Raw genomic sequence first — 15197 nt, 5'->3', positions numbered from 1 at the left:
TTACTATTTTGTTGAATTGTTCTTCACTTGTTCATGACTTGTTATTTTTATTGTGTTTAATGACAAAAATGATGAGCAACAACGAAATGACTGGAGTTAGTGTGCCAGCGGAAATATTTGTCAAACCTCCCAAAATTTCAAAGAATAAAGGCACTGGAGTTCATGCATCAAATGAACAGAATACAAACAAGAAACGGACTGACATTGATGAGTCAAATATTGAAACAAGAGGTAGAAGTGCAAAAAAACTAAAGGGAGAAAAAGAGAAAGTTGTAGAATAAAACCAGAAAAAGAAGAGATTATGCAGAGGTTGTGGTGAATTAAGTCATCATGATGTTAGAAATTGTCCAAAAAAAGTGTAATGATACTTTTATATACATATAAGATTTAATGTTTTTAGCACATCCCCTCATTATTTATCGAACATATAGAAATTTTGTGTTTTTAATTTTGTTGAAATTTTGTTAATTTTATATTTCTTAACAGAGTCAGCTATTTGCTCATTTCACAAATGAGTAATCAATTTTTCTTAAACATGTAGGAGTGTCTTGTTCATTATGAGATTGATTTCATTAGTCATCGGAATGTTATGAGGTTGAGCAAATTAGCTATTGAATAAACTTGTAGCAATTGATTCTATCATTGAATCATATGGAACTTTGGCTATTATTTATTGAATATATAGTTCGTACAAATGAGCAAAAGAATTAGCTGCTCATTCAAATGAGCAAGCATCACTTTAATTATTCATTAAATCAGCAAGCATTTCTTTGCTCATTTGTAAATGAGCAACCATTAGTTTGCTCATTTGTCAAATAAGCAAATAATTAGTTACTCATTTGTAAAATAAGCAAACTTTTTTTTGATCATTTGGAAAATGAGCAATCAATTTTTTGCTCATTTAGCAAATAAGCAAATAGTTAGTTGCTCATTTGTCAAATGAGCAAATACTTAGTTGCTAATTTAACAAATGAGCAAAAACTCAGTTGCTCATTTGTCAAATGAGCAAATAGTTAGTTGCTCGTTTGTCAAATAAGCAAACATTTCTTTAATCATTCATTATTCAACAAGCATTTCTTTGCAACCATTAGTTTGCTCAATTGTCAAATAAGCAAATAATTAGTTACTCATTTGTCAAATAAGCAAAAATTTATTTGATCATTTGGGAAATGAGCAATCAATTTTTTGATCATTTGGGAAATTCGCAATCAATTTTTTGCTCATTTAGCAAATGAGCAAATAGTTAGTTGCTCATTTGTCAAATAAGCAAATACTTAATTGCTAATTTAACAAATGAGCAAAAACTTAGTTGCTCATTTGTCAAATAAGCAAATTGTTAGTTGCTAATTTAACAAATGAGCAAATAGTTAGTTGCTAATTTAACAAATGAGCAAAAACTTAGTTGCTCATTTGTCAAATGAGCAAATAATAAGCTGCTCATTTGTTAAATGAGCAAACATTTCTTTAATCATTCATTAAATCAACAAGCATTTTTTTGCTCCTTAGTGAAATGAGCAATCAATTATTTGCTCACTTGACAAATGAGCAAATATTTCCTTAGTCATTTGTAAAATGAGCAAATAGTTCATTGCTCATTTGTAAAATGAGCAAATATTAGAAAAAAAAAAAAAAAAACGCTAGGTATAACAGTCACCATAATTAAAAAAAAAAAAAAAAAAAAAAAAAAAAAAAAAAGGTCACCATAATATAACCACCACAAAAGTCACCATAATCAAAAGTCACCACAAAAGATCCAATTTCGATTCAAATATAACCACCATTTTGCATCATTCAAAGACTAACAAAGATCTAATATTGATTCAAACTATGTATCTAATTTCGATTCAAATCAACACTACTAAACTACTTACAGGTTGATAAAATCATTCTTTCTCTACTTCCCTAAACCTAGAAAGCCAAATCAACACCACCAAGTATCTAAATCAACACTACCAAGTAAAATACCGAGGTTTCATAACAGTACAAGTAGCTTTCTTTAGCCTTTTCTTCTTCAACCTTTTCTTCTTCAGCCTTAACATAAACTTTCTTCTGCTTTTTCTTCCCTTAGGGAATTTGTTTAACGAACTGAATTGTGCTTACTTCACTTGAAATTATTGACTGGGTGTACTTCACATGAAGTTTTCAATGATTATCACTTGTAAGAAATAAAATAGAAAAAATAAAGCCACAAGATAATTTTAAAAAATATAAATGAAGGAAGGAGGGTAAAACAGGAAGCAGAAGAATAGAATAGATAATGTAAAACATCTTACCAGGAAGCATTTTATTCTTTGCTCATTTGGAAAAATGAACAAATAACAATTTGCTCATTTGACAAAATGATCAAAGAATAAAAACATCAATACTAAAGAAAAGTCATGTTTCCAGATGACAACTTGTATGAGTATAAATCCAAAAAAAATCTACTTTAAATAGATGGGACACAAAACAAGTAGCTCTAAATGACAAATTATGAATGATGGGTCGCCTAATTGCAGCATATAAAATTACTACAAGTATAAACCATCATTGTAATGGATAAAAATTATTGAAAGGCGGGAGAAATCAACAAGGGAAAGGTTAAACTACTTTGGCATTAGCAGACTTTCCATTGTTGACTAGGGAAGTAAGATTGAAGGTTTAGGCCATCATCAGCCTCTGAAACCCCTATATTGGCCATAGCTAGAATTCAATAAAAGAGGAAAATGTCATCATTTATTTTGAGCAAAGAATAATTTTCTCATTTGACCAAAGAATAATTTGCTCATTTGAAAAATGAGCAAAAAACAATTTGCTCATTTAACAAATGAGCAAAGAATAATTTGCTCATTTAACAAAAGTGATAATAAAAGTCAAGTCCAAAAATCTTAGCTCTCAGGTTTGGTAATAAAGTCATAATTATAACTCAACCAGGCCAAAGGATAGTAGGTTTCTAGCTTGCTGCTTGACATAATTTTCCTTCAAAGGAAGCTAATCATAGACGGGATGACACTCTGGGTCAGAAAACATTTATCCCAACTTAGCTAAAATTGAGCTGAGACATTGTTGTTCATCTCTAGCATATATTTCCTATTCTTCATGTACACCAATTCACAAACAGCTATACTCCTATTCTCCTTGTACTTGCACCACTGATAGTACCTGGTTATACTTGCACTCCTCACTGATATTCTATGAGAAACACGCAAAAGTCAGGAGACTCCACAAGCAACATGCATTCCTAAAATATAGAAGCACAACTCCTAGCGAGCAACTACATAGACTCGAGGGTGGTAAAAGAGCCTTGGAACTGGTGCACCTTCTGCATATCCAACAGGTCTAGGAAAAGAGCCATTTCCAAGAAGACCATCATGTTCATGGGGGCTCTGCCATGACCTCCTTGCCTGGCTTCCATAACGCCTTCTAGACTCTATGTAGCATATTGCTTGTCAAATATTATTATAGAAGAGAATACTGATAAATATAATTTAGCCTAAATCATCAAAACTACTTCAACAAACTCCTAATTCAGAAACGCCCATATAAACTTGCATTCCTACTTCTGTAACAGTACCATTTTATCTAAAACAAACCTTTGTTGATAATCAGAACATATTAAATTCCTTCGACAATATAAAACCCACATAACTCAAATTTCTCAACTCCTCAAAACATCAAAGTAAAATTTTATACCAACTCAAGTCACACTAATGCCATTTCATATGAAATGTTTAGGAATCATCAGAGGCCATTCATGTCAAAATAAAATGAGCAAATTAAAATAAAATGAGCAAATTAAAATGAGTAAATTAAAATAAAATGAACACCATTCATCAAAGTTCATACATCATTGGCAAATATGAAATACATTGATTGTAATCACCGTATTTTACTTCTAAAGTTCCAGAATACAAATGAAGTACATATTACAATTCTGCAATTGCTCAATTACAGTGAAAAAAATCGAAAAAATCAATAAATTGATTGTGTTGACAGATAAAAACGCTACAAAATAAAAATCAATAAATTGTTACTTACATTCTTCCTTCATAGGTAAGAGCTATAGATCTTGCTTCGTTGTTGGGAGCTTGTGTTGAATCAATTTAGCAATTCACGAATTCTAAGGTTTAAAGTGAAATCGGAAAAAATTATAAGCTAACGATATTTAAAGATTGAAGCCATAAATCGAATAATATATAATTATTACAAACCTAACAAAGTAGTTGAAGATTCAAGTTAAAAATTGATGATAATGAGGCATTACAATCAAAGAACTATGGGAGAGGGGAGAGAAAGGAAAAGCTGGATCAATTTTTAGAGGGAGAAAGAAAATTAGTTGCAACAATTTTAGAGAGAGAAAGAGCTAGACTAATTTTTATAAAGCTTATTATATACAACTTAGAAAGTTCTTTTGCTTACAAAAAGTGTCATTACTTTGACCGGGTAGAGTTTGAAGCGTTGGATCTAATTCGATCCAATGGCTGTAAGTTGTTCTCACATATGATGGGTTCTTATATAAGGAAGGGGTTCTCACATGATCTCATTTCTCTCTCTCTCTCTCTCTCTAAATATATATATATATATATATATATATATATATATATATATATGACCAAGTTATAATGAGAACCAATCTTATAATAAGAAGTAGGAACTAATCTAGGCCCTTAGATCATGTTAATCGGACGGTCCACATGTTTCCCGTGTCATTAATGGCATTTTCGTAATATTTCAACTTTACAAAGTGATTTCCAGTTTCATTTCTAAAAAGTAAATGAAAGTTAGTAAAAGTAAATAAATTAAGTCATAAAGTAAACTAAATTGCCTTAAAAGTTAAAAAACTGGAAAAAAGTTTGAAAATCTATGAAATTACGAAAATGCCATTAATGAAAGCGGGTGGGATGTAAGCTGTCAGATAGAGTGCGATTAAAGCCTAAGATTGGTTCCTAGTTCCTATTATTCACCTTGGTTCTCACATGATCTCAATTCTCTCTCTCTCTCTCTCTCTCTCTCTCTCTCTATATATATATATATATATATATATATATATATATATATATATATATATATATATATATATATATATATATATGGGAAGGCTCTCTTGAAAACACCTCCTATATGAGAGAACACTCTCATATTCTTAATTTTTACTCGTATGTTCTAAATTTTAAATCACGTGTTCTAAATCTTAAATGAGTGAAATCAAATGTTTTAAATTATTACTCACATGTTCTAAATCTTAAATTATTTGTTCTAAATTTTAACTTATATGTTTTAAATTTTAAATCGCGTTCTAAGATTTTTAATCATATGTTTTAAATTTAAAATCTGGTGTTCTTAATTTTTATTCACATGTTCAAAATTTTAAATCTGGTTTTTTAAATTTTTAATCACACGTTATAAATCCAAAATCAGATGTTCTAAATTATTACTCGTGTAGATGTTCTAAATTTATACTCACGTGTTCTAAATTTTAAATCATGTGTTCTAAAAACTTAAATCATGTGTTCTGGATTTTTAATCATATGTTCTAAATTTTTACTCCTGTGTTCTAAATTTTAGATCAATTCTCATATAAGTATGTTTTCTCACATATGGACTTATTCTCACCGGATCCCTCCCCTATATATATATATATATATTTGGGTTCATGTGAAAAGCTCTCTTAAGGTGAGAAGGGTGAGAAGTAATCTCCATTAAGATATGGACGGTAAAGATTAAGTGATTTATAAATGTATATTGAAGGGGGAAAAAACGCGCGAGCTCCTTTTAATTGCTCTTGATTCCAACTCTTTCTACATTCTTTTCTCTTTGTACTTCATTCCTTTCTCTCTCCTATTCGAACCTCCATTACCAATTTTACTTCAATTTTCTCTTAAATCTTCAATCGAATCAAATTGGCTCAAGATTTTGAATGCAAAATTCTACAGATTTTGTTGAATGTGAATTGCACACGCTATATTTTGAGGTAAAAGTTCTTCAAAATCATAATTGTTATTAAAATTTTTGATTAGTTTCATAATTGTGGTAAATTGATAGAGTAGTTGTATTTTGTGATTGTTAAAATTAGTTTGATTGTTGAATTGCAGTATGGATAATCGATTAGTTGTCTTAGATACTGCTTACTTAATCTAGGTTTTGATTTTCCCCTCTTTTGCTCTATCACTACTAGAAAAGGCCGATTTCCGACAGAATGTTTCCGACGTACACGTATTTCCGTCGAAAAAATCGGAAATTCCGACGGATTTTTATTCCATCGGAAATTTTCGACGAAATTTAACAATCCGTTGGAAATTTCCGACGAAATATAAATTCGTCGGAATATATGGGCTTTCCGACGGAAAATTCTATCGGAATATATTTATATAAAAAAACAAAAAACAAACCCAAACCCTAAACAACCGCTCCTCCCCCTTCATTTCATCAGTTCTCTTTCTCTCTCCTCCTCCTCCTCCTTTCTTATTTCATCTTTTCTCTTCCTCTACGCCCCTTCTGTTTTCCTTCTCTTCCTCTACGCCCCTTCTCTTCCTCTCTCCTCCTGGTCGCCTCTTCCTTTTTTCTTTCCTCTGTTTTCTTCTCCTTATTTCTCTTTCCCTATTTTCTTCTCCTTCTCTGTCCGCCTCTTTCTTCTCTTCTCTTGTTTCCCCTCTTTCGACCAACAACAACCAACACCACCACCATCACCAACAACCAACAACAACCAACATGACTGACCACAACACCACAACCACCGTGCAACAACAACAACGACCACAACAACACTGGCTACGCGCGACAACCGCACAAGTATTGTAGATCTTGTTTTAATTTAGGTTAGATTGTAGATCTATTTTTATTTTTTGAGTAATTTCTGATTATGTGTAATTTTTGAAGTAATTGTAATATTAGGTTATAAATTTTATGAGATAATTGTATATTTTAAATTTTATTTTACTGTAATTCGATTTTTTCCCTTGTTTAGATATTTTTTTTGGTTTCGATTAGATCTATTGGTTTCGATTTATTTTATGGTTTTGATTTACTTTTTTTTTCTACTAGTTTCGATTTATTTTTTGGTGGACTGAGGTTTGGGCTGGTGGTGTTCGTGGTGTGGGTTGGGGGTTTTCGGTGGTGATGGGTTGTGGGTCGTTGTGGGTTAGGGATTTCGGTGGTAGTGGGTTGTGGCTCGTTGTGGGTTGGGGGTTTCGGTGGTGGGTTGTGGGTAGTTGTGGGTTTGGGGGGTTTCGTGGTGGATGTGGGTTGTGGGGATTTTGTGGGTGGATCTGGGTGGTGGCAGGGGCTGTTTTTTTTATTGACTTTTCCGACGGAAATTCCGTCGGAATTTTCCGGCGGAACAGTGTCCGTCAGAAATTTCCGGTGCCGGAATTCCTCTTCCGACAGAAAACCTGTTTTCGACGGATTTTCCGTCGGAAAAAGTTGTTTTTCCTGCAAAAGGTTTTCCGACAACCGGTTCCGATGAAAATTCCGTCGGAAACGGGTTTTCCGACGGAATTCAGGGTGATTCCGACAGAATTTTTCCGTCAGAAATGGTCTGTTTTCTAGTAGTGTATTAGTCAAATCTCTCCAAATTGATGCTAAATTGATTTAATTTCACTTTAGCTTGCTGTAATTGTTGCTCATAATCAAGGTATCTAATCAATTGTAGTCATCATAAAATGCTTAGTTTTTTGGGTAAATTTTCATCAATTGTCAAAAGTTTACCCAAAAATAACTAGTAAAATCAAATCTTAAAATGGTTGATGCAAAATATTTAGTCTGCTATTTCGTTTACTTTAAAAAGATTTGGTAGCATGATACATTATTGGGTCCTACCTAAGTAACATTTAAGTAGATCTTAACTTGTGATAATTGACTAAAATTTTGGTTAAATTTGCTGAACAAATCCCAAATTATTACTCCGTACTTCAGTGCTTATGATGGCGGATAAATGCTAGTTCATATAGATGATACATATAGAAAGTAAGAGAAGGAACATAATATAAAACAACTAGCGACATATCACTGTTGGTTTTTGATTTTAAGGCTCTGTGCTATTTCATGGTAATTACTCTGGACATACTCGTCTAGCTTGTGTATCTATATGTTTTAGCTAGTGTGTCTACAAGTTTTAGCTAGTGTATATGTAAATTTTAGTTGGTGTATCTGTAAGTTTTAGCTAGTGTATCTAAAAGTTATAGTTAGTGTATCTGCAAGTATCTAATAATGTTCACTAATGTATCTATTGAAATTATGATGTCTCTATTGTTTGTGGTCTTTGATATATGGTTTATTTTATTAACTTTAATATGACGCTTTCTAATGTTTATTTAATTCTCTCATGTATGGTAGACGAGTAGAAAAATGAGTGACACAGAGCATAGAATCATGCCCAAGAGAAAGATGCAAGAGGATTGGAACTATGCGTCTAAGCACATATGTAAAAGCTCCTAGCTAAGGGAAAGACGAGTGAGAATATTTGAAGTCGTCACATTGCTAGTACAAGCATGGTTATCCAAAAGCTACCTACTCTGGAAAGCCAAGTACTTCCAATACTCAGATGTGTCCTACTAGGCCATACTACATGAAAAAAATAAAAAATAAAAGTTGGATGATAATAAGGTCTCGTTTTCCAGAAGATATCATTTGGTGCTTTAATGTATCTATAACACTTGGTCAATGTATTCGTAATGTATTTGTAATGTATCTTAACTGATTAGTTGATGTATCTACATGCCTTTTTAATGTACCCATAACTTAATTAAATTGATTTATGTGCAATGTATTTTCAATGTTTCGACCTTTATTTATTGTTATTATTATTTTTTAATGTATCTATAATGTCTAGATTTTTAAATGTATCTAAACCAATTTTGAATGTATATCTATAAAATTTAACTAACTTATGTACAAAATATTTTCAATGTATCTACATTGTCTTTTAAATGTATCTATAGTGTTTAGTCGAAATATCTGCAATGCATTTTTAATGTATTTGATCTCTCACGCTTCTCACCATAAGGGCACTTCTTACCGGATCTCAACCCTATATATATATATAGGGTCGGGATCCGGTGAGAACCACCCTTTATATGAGAACCACCCTTTATGTGAGAACTCACACCTTATGTAAGGACAAATCTCAGCCGCTAGATTAGATCAAATCCAACAGCTGAGATTTTCTTTCCCTTCTTTAGATTTTCTCTCTTTTCTTCCAGGTTCTCTGATTTTCTACGATCTTCCATTTCTTCGCTCTTCAATTTCTTTGCTTTTGCTCATCAATTTCTCGCGATAATCTATTAAGGTATGTAAATTTCAGTTTAATTTTTAATTATTAGATCGATTTTGAAACGTGTTTTTGCGATTGATTTCGAAAATTAGGTTTTACGACCCGAAATATGATAAGGATTCGTGTGGTGTTTGTTTTGTTGCTGAACTTTCCGGCGAGTGCAGCCGTAAAACGGTAAAAAATTGAATTTACATATGATTTTAGGGTTTTTGATTTTAAGGATTAATTTTTTGGGATAAATTCACTAATAATTGGTAAATATGGTAAAAAAAAAAAGGTTACGAATGCAACTGAAATGCTGATGAGGATGTCGCACAGAGGAGCGTGTGGTTGTGAGACTAATACTGGTGATGGTGCTGGTATTCTTGTCTGCCTTCCTCATGATTTCTTCACTGAGATGCTTTTTTTTTAATTTTTAATTTTGATTTTTGTAATTATTATTAGTATTAAAAAAAGTATTTGTCATAACTTATCTATAATTTCAGAAATTAAGAGTGTTTTTTTTTTTGTGCAGTTGTAATCTGGAGGATGTTGTTTCTGCTGATAAAATTATGAGTTATCAAAGGCTTTCTATGACAGAATTTGAGTCTGAGATTTGGAATGATTTTGGCAGAATCATTCTCCATCAAAATAAACGACTTAATATGGTCTAATTATTATTGTTACCTATTTTTTTAACAAAAATTTGTAGTATTTCATCACTTAATTATATTTTTTTTAATGAAATTTATAGGGGAACTAGGAAAGTGGAGCTAGTAATAGCTTGAAAGATGGAATGTAGGAATTTAATTGAAACATAGGACATAGAATATAGAATTCTTGTTATATCTGTATTGTGAATGAGGTGAATTGGGAAGTAATCATCTTGTGTGAAGTTTTGGTTTTGATTGGATTTTAGAGTAAAACAAGGAAAGATGATTTTATACTTTTTAGTTTATACTATATAATACTGTGACTATATAATGGTGAAAGGAATTTATATTAATTTTTCTGTAGGGACCTGTCATACAATCAGCTTACTGGGGAGATTCCATTCAACATAGGGTTTTTGCAAGTTGCATGCAACCTTGTATGAAGATGCAATATCTCTGACATTTTAATTAATTGAAAATCGTTTTCTTCTAAAATAAGCTCTAACCAAATGATTCTTCTATTAATGCATAGCCGCATAGGTCATTGCAAGGAAATCAACTGTTTGGGGAAATTCCTTCTGTTATTGGCTTGATGCAGGCACTTGCAGTATTGTAAGTCTTCCTTTAAGTGACTCTGTTGCTCCTAAAGTCCTAACAAATGTTTTATGCTCATGCTAGGATCACACAACTTGCATAATAAAACTTAAACTTATCTCTTGAATCTTGATTTAGTTTCCCCACTGATCACTCTTTCATGCTTAATTTGTTGCCTTTTTCCCCAGAGATTTAAGTTTCAATCATTTGACTGGGACGATCCCTCCAATATTGAGGAATTTGAGCTATACTGAAAAACTGTTAGTACCCACTCAACTTTTTAAATTTGTATCCTTTACTTATATTGTAATGTTTCTGGCTAGTTCATGTTTATCAATATTTATCTGCTTTATGGGCTACACTGTCACAGCATTATATAGTATAAACTAAAAAGTATAAAACTACACTTTGAATTTCAGGTTTATTGCCTTGCCTCCTAACTTTAGGAAAGCTCAAAGTATAAGAATAAAATTTAGAACATAAAGAAAGCTCACAGTATAAGAATAAAATTTAGAACATAGAAAATGATTTAAAACATATGATAAAACCTATTAGCTCAATTGGTAGAGCACTGTGCAAATGTATAGGGGATGTAGGTTCAATTCCTACATAGGTTATCTTTATAAACAAAATTAATTAAAAAAAACTCAAATTCGTACTAATTATATGAGCAAAAAAATGGTTTGAAATGATTTATAACTATATAAACTTTGTTACAATTAAACTCTCATACAAACTTGTGTCTCCACATTACATAAATGAACCTACGTAGGATTCGAATCCACATCTTTTGTGCATTTGCACGATGCTCTACCCTTGAGCTAATAGGTTAACGTATTTAAAACATTCAAACACACTCACAAATGAGCATTAATTTGACAAAATGAGCAAGATTCATTTGCTCATTTGAAAAATGAGCATTAAATAGTTTGCTCAATTGACAAAGGAGCATTGCATTTTTTTGCTCATTTGACAAATGAGCAAAAAATAGTTGCTCATTTGACAAATGAACAAAAAAATTAATTGCTCATTTGACAAATGAGTAAAAAATTAATTGTTCATTTGACAAATGAGCAAAAAATTAATTGCTCATTTGACAAATGAGCAAATAATTAATTGCTCATTTGTCAAATGAGCAAATAATTAATTGCTCATTTGACAAATGAGCCATAAACAGTCAAATGAGCAATTAATTATTTTCTCATTTGACAAAGGAGCATTGTATTTTTTTGCTCATTTGATAAGTGAGCAAAAAATAATTGCTCATTTGACAAATGAGCAAAAAAAAATTGCACATTTGACAAATGAGCAAAAAATTAATTGCTCATTTGACAAATGAGCAAAAAAATTAATTGCTCATTTGGCAAATGAGCAAATAATTAGTGACAAGAACAACAACTTTCTTTGGGATGTGCCCACCCCATCATCAACAAACTCAGATTCCCGAGAGCGTTTACCCAACTCGTCTTTCACCAAGCTAGGATCACTCCCACCTACACCCTTTCTAGCAATTCTCTTCTAAGTACGAACACTTTTGTCACCATCAATCCCCTGAATCGTGCCTATTTTTTGAGTTGTGGACAAAGATTTAGTCTCCTGATCCCGCTAAAAAATACTCACATTCACCACCCTCGATGGTGTTTTCCCTTCCATTGAACCAGGTTTTGTAGTCTTCTCAGCCACTACCACAATACTTTGCAAAGGATTTTCATTACTGAACTCCTTAACAGGTGCACTCACACTCTTATTTGGGGCTTTTTGATTTGAGACTAGTATTTCTCTGCTATACATACATACCTTGCAAATCTCAAAATTCTTCAGCAAGAAGATCCTCATAAGTGATGTCATGACCCCACCAATAATGTTTTAAAAGACAGTGTTATATGAATCACTTCAATAACTTCCTCCACCAATCCCTGCAACTTATAAGACTACATTTATAGTTTAGTAATAGTTCTTAAATCTCTCAAAGTAAAACTTTCCTTTATTAAAGTACAACACCATTAGGACTTGCAACTTCAAGTACATCTACTTTCAGAGCTGAAAATATATTGTAGCAAAGAGTAAGTCCCCAGCATAACAACCTTAGGGTCTTTAAAACAGATGAGATCACAGCCACTGCACGCTGGAGTTATAATTTCATAGGCTAAAAGTAACCACCTAGAGGAAACAGTTTCCTCTAGAACACATCTAATCATGCTAATCAATCATTATAACAAGTTCAAGACAAAAGACAGATCCCATGAAAAAGTAGACATGAAGAGATCAAAGGGGAGCATCACATCACACTCAGAGCTAGTTCAAAAGGGAACAAAAGAATCCAGAAAACGCAAGACAATACACTACAAAGTGCAAACAAACAACCATGACATGATTATGCCTTGAAGATAACTATCATAGGCAAAATTTCTTAAATTAGTTTAGTATTTCAAATACTTTATCAAAAGATTTTATGTTATTTAGTATCCAATAACAGACTTAACAAACAACTATAGAGCATAAACTAGTTTATACAGTAGTATTAATCAAAGCCTCACCAATTCCACAGGACAGCATGTAAGGTTGTTCTTTCCTTTGCAGCTTTCTCCCCAGCAAAAAGTGTCACCACCCTTTCATCACTCACCAACTCTTCCGCCATTATCTCTCTAATCCGTACCCCTTCCCCACTTCCACCACCTTCCCCTATCACCTTATAAATCACACGAACTGCTGCACCAGCACTGACTTGGCACCTTCCTAATAGCCCTAGAAAAATACTATTCACTGTCTCAACTCCGGCCACACCAACCGCCTTAAAATAACTACAAAATGAGCAAAAAAAAATTACAAAATCCCTATAAAAAACAAAAATCAGTTAATTGATACTTACCTTTTGTATAAATCATATACGTAGTAATACTTTACAAAAACACGTCAAACACATAATTCAACTATAAAAGTGTTCTAAATATTCAAAAAAACAATTGAAATTATTGCAAAACAAAGAACAATCCAGCAATCAATAAATATTTTTAATAGAAACGATTTACAAGTATCAAAAAAGAGGATCAAAACAATCATACACACAAAAGATCGAACACAATTGAAAAAATTAAGCCAAAAAAATCGAACACAAATCGAATAGATTAAACCGATAAAATCGAACACAAATTGAAACAAATTACGCTGTATAAAAAATGGAAAAAATTGTATACATTAAACATTAGACATTGAAAAAATCGATTTACATAGAAGAATTTGATTGTGAATTGATGAACTTACCAAAATTTTATGATGTATTTCGCCCAAATATACGTTGGTAAGAGAGAGAAAATGAGAAATAGCTGCACAAATTTTAGAGAGAGTATGATTACTGTGTGATGCGGGAAAAAGAAAAAAGAAAATGTAAGCTACAAAAATTATGGAAATGCCATTATTAAAGAGGATGAATGGTCTAGATTTGTTCTCATATAGATTAGAGTTCTCACATAAGGGATGTGTTCTCACATGATATATATATATATATATATATATATATATATATAGGGGAGGGATCCAGTGAGAATAGGTCTGTATGTGGAAACCGAATTATATATGAGAACAAATCTCAACCATTGGATACCTCTTGATTCAACTGTTGAGCGAGATTGCTCACACAGTAATGGCAAAAATGTAATTTACATTTTTTTTGTTTGGCTCATTTTAAGCAATAATTTTTTGTTCATTTATCAAATGAGCAAAAAAATATTAATTTTTTTTTTTTGTTAATTTTTTTTTTTGGTTTTTTCTCATTTATCAAATGAGCAACATTTATTTGTTCATTTATCAAATGAGCAACTAATTTTTATTCATTTGATAAATGAGCAAATAATATTTGCTCCTTTGATAAATGAGCAATAATTCTTTGTTCATTTATTAAATGAGCAAACAATATTTCTTTGTTTTGTTTGCTCATTTATCAAATGTGTAACTATTCTTTGTTCATTTATCAAATGAGCAACAATTCTAAAACATTCAAACTAATATGAAACCTTAAACTTACTTACTATATCTGAAAATGTAAACAATTGTTGGACCAAAGAGCATAATGTATACTAGTTTATATTATGCACTTCATTATTTGCCTATTTTTGAAGTAGATAATTCACAAGGTTAATTTAATATATGTTGTTGTGCTCGTATCCTTCACAAATGAGCAAACTGAAATTAAAATGAGCCAACTAAATTAAAATGAGCAAAAGCACATACAATAAAAATGCATAAATGAAAATGAACAAACTTATTTTAGAATCTCAGAAAATTGCTCATCTCCCTCGTTGTCTCCCGCCGTATGTTTCCATTCAATGGTTGTCGTTCAATGAGTTGGTTATCAACATCTTGTCAACTATGATTTCCTTTGTGATTATTTCTATGGTGTTTCTCTTTTTGTTGGCATACCTCTGTGACACTGCGACATTTCAAGTTTTTGGTCAGTGAAATTCGATCAAATGGGTTTTCCGGGTTTATTTCTCCAATTAATTAGAAATCCTTCTCGCATGATTAACCTTTTTTGGTTTTCTTATCGTTTTATTATTTTGTTGATGTCATTTTGGTAAATATATATTATTCATAGTTTAAAAAACACCAGTCCAAAATGGTTTCTAAGACCAGATTGATTCTTGTTGGTCCGAACACCGGACTAGCCTTTTATTTTTTATTTTTTGAATAGAAAGGGATGAATTCATTAAAAAAGCATGCAACACACA

The sequence above is a fragment of the Chenopodium quinoa genome, unplaced genomic scaffold (genome assembly GCF_001683475.1).
Source record: "Chenopodium quinoa cultivar QQ74 unplaced genomic scaffold, ASM168347v1, whole genome shotgun sequence".
In the NCBI taxonomy this organism is placed as follows: Eukaryota; Viridiplantae; Streptophyta; class Magnoliopsida; order Caryophyllales; family Amaranthaceae; genus Chenopodium; species Chenopodium quinoa.
The sequence above is the reverse complement of the archived record's forward strand: the minus strand, read 5'-3'. Positions refer to the sequence as shown.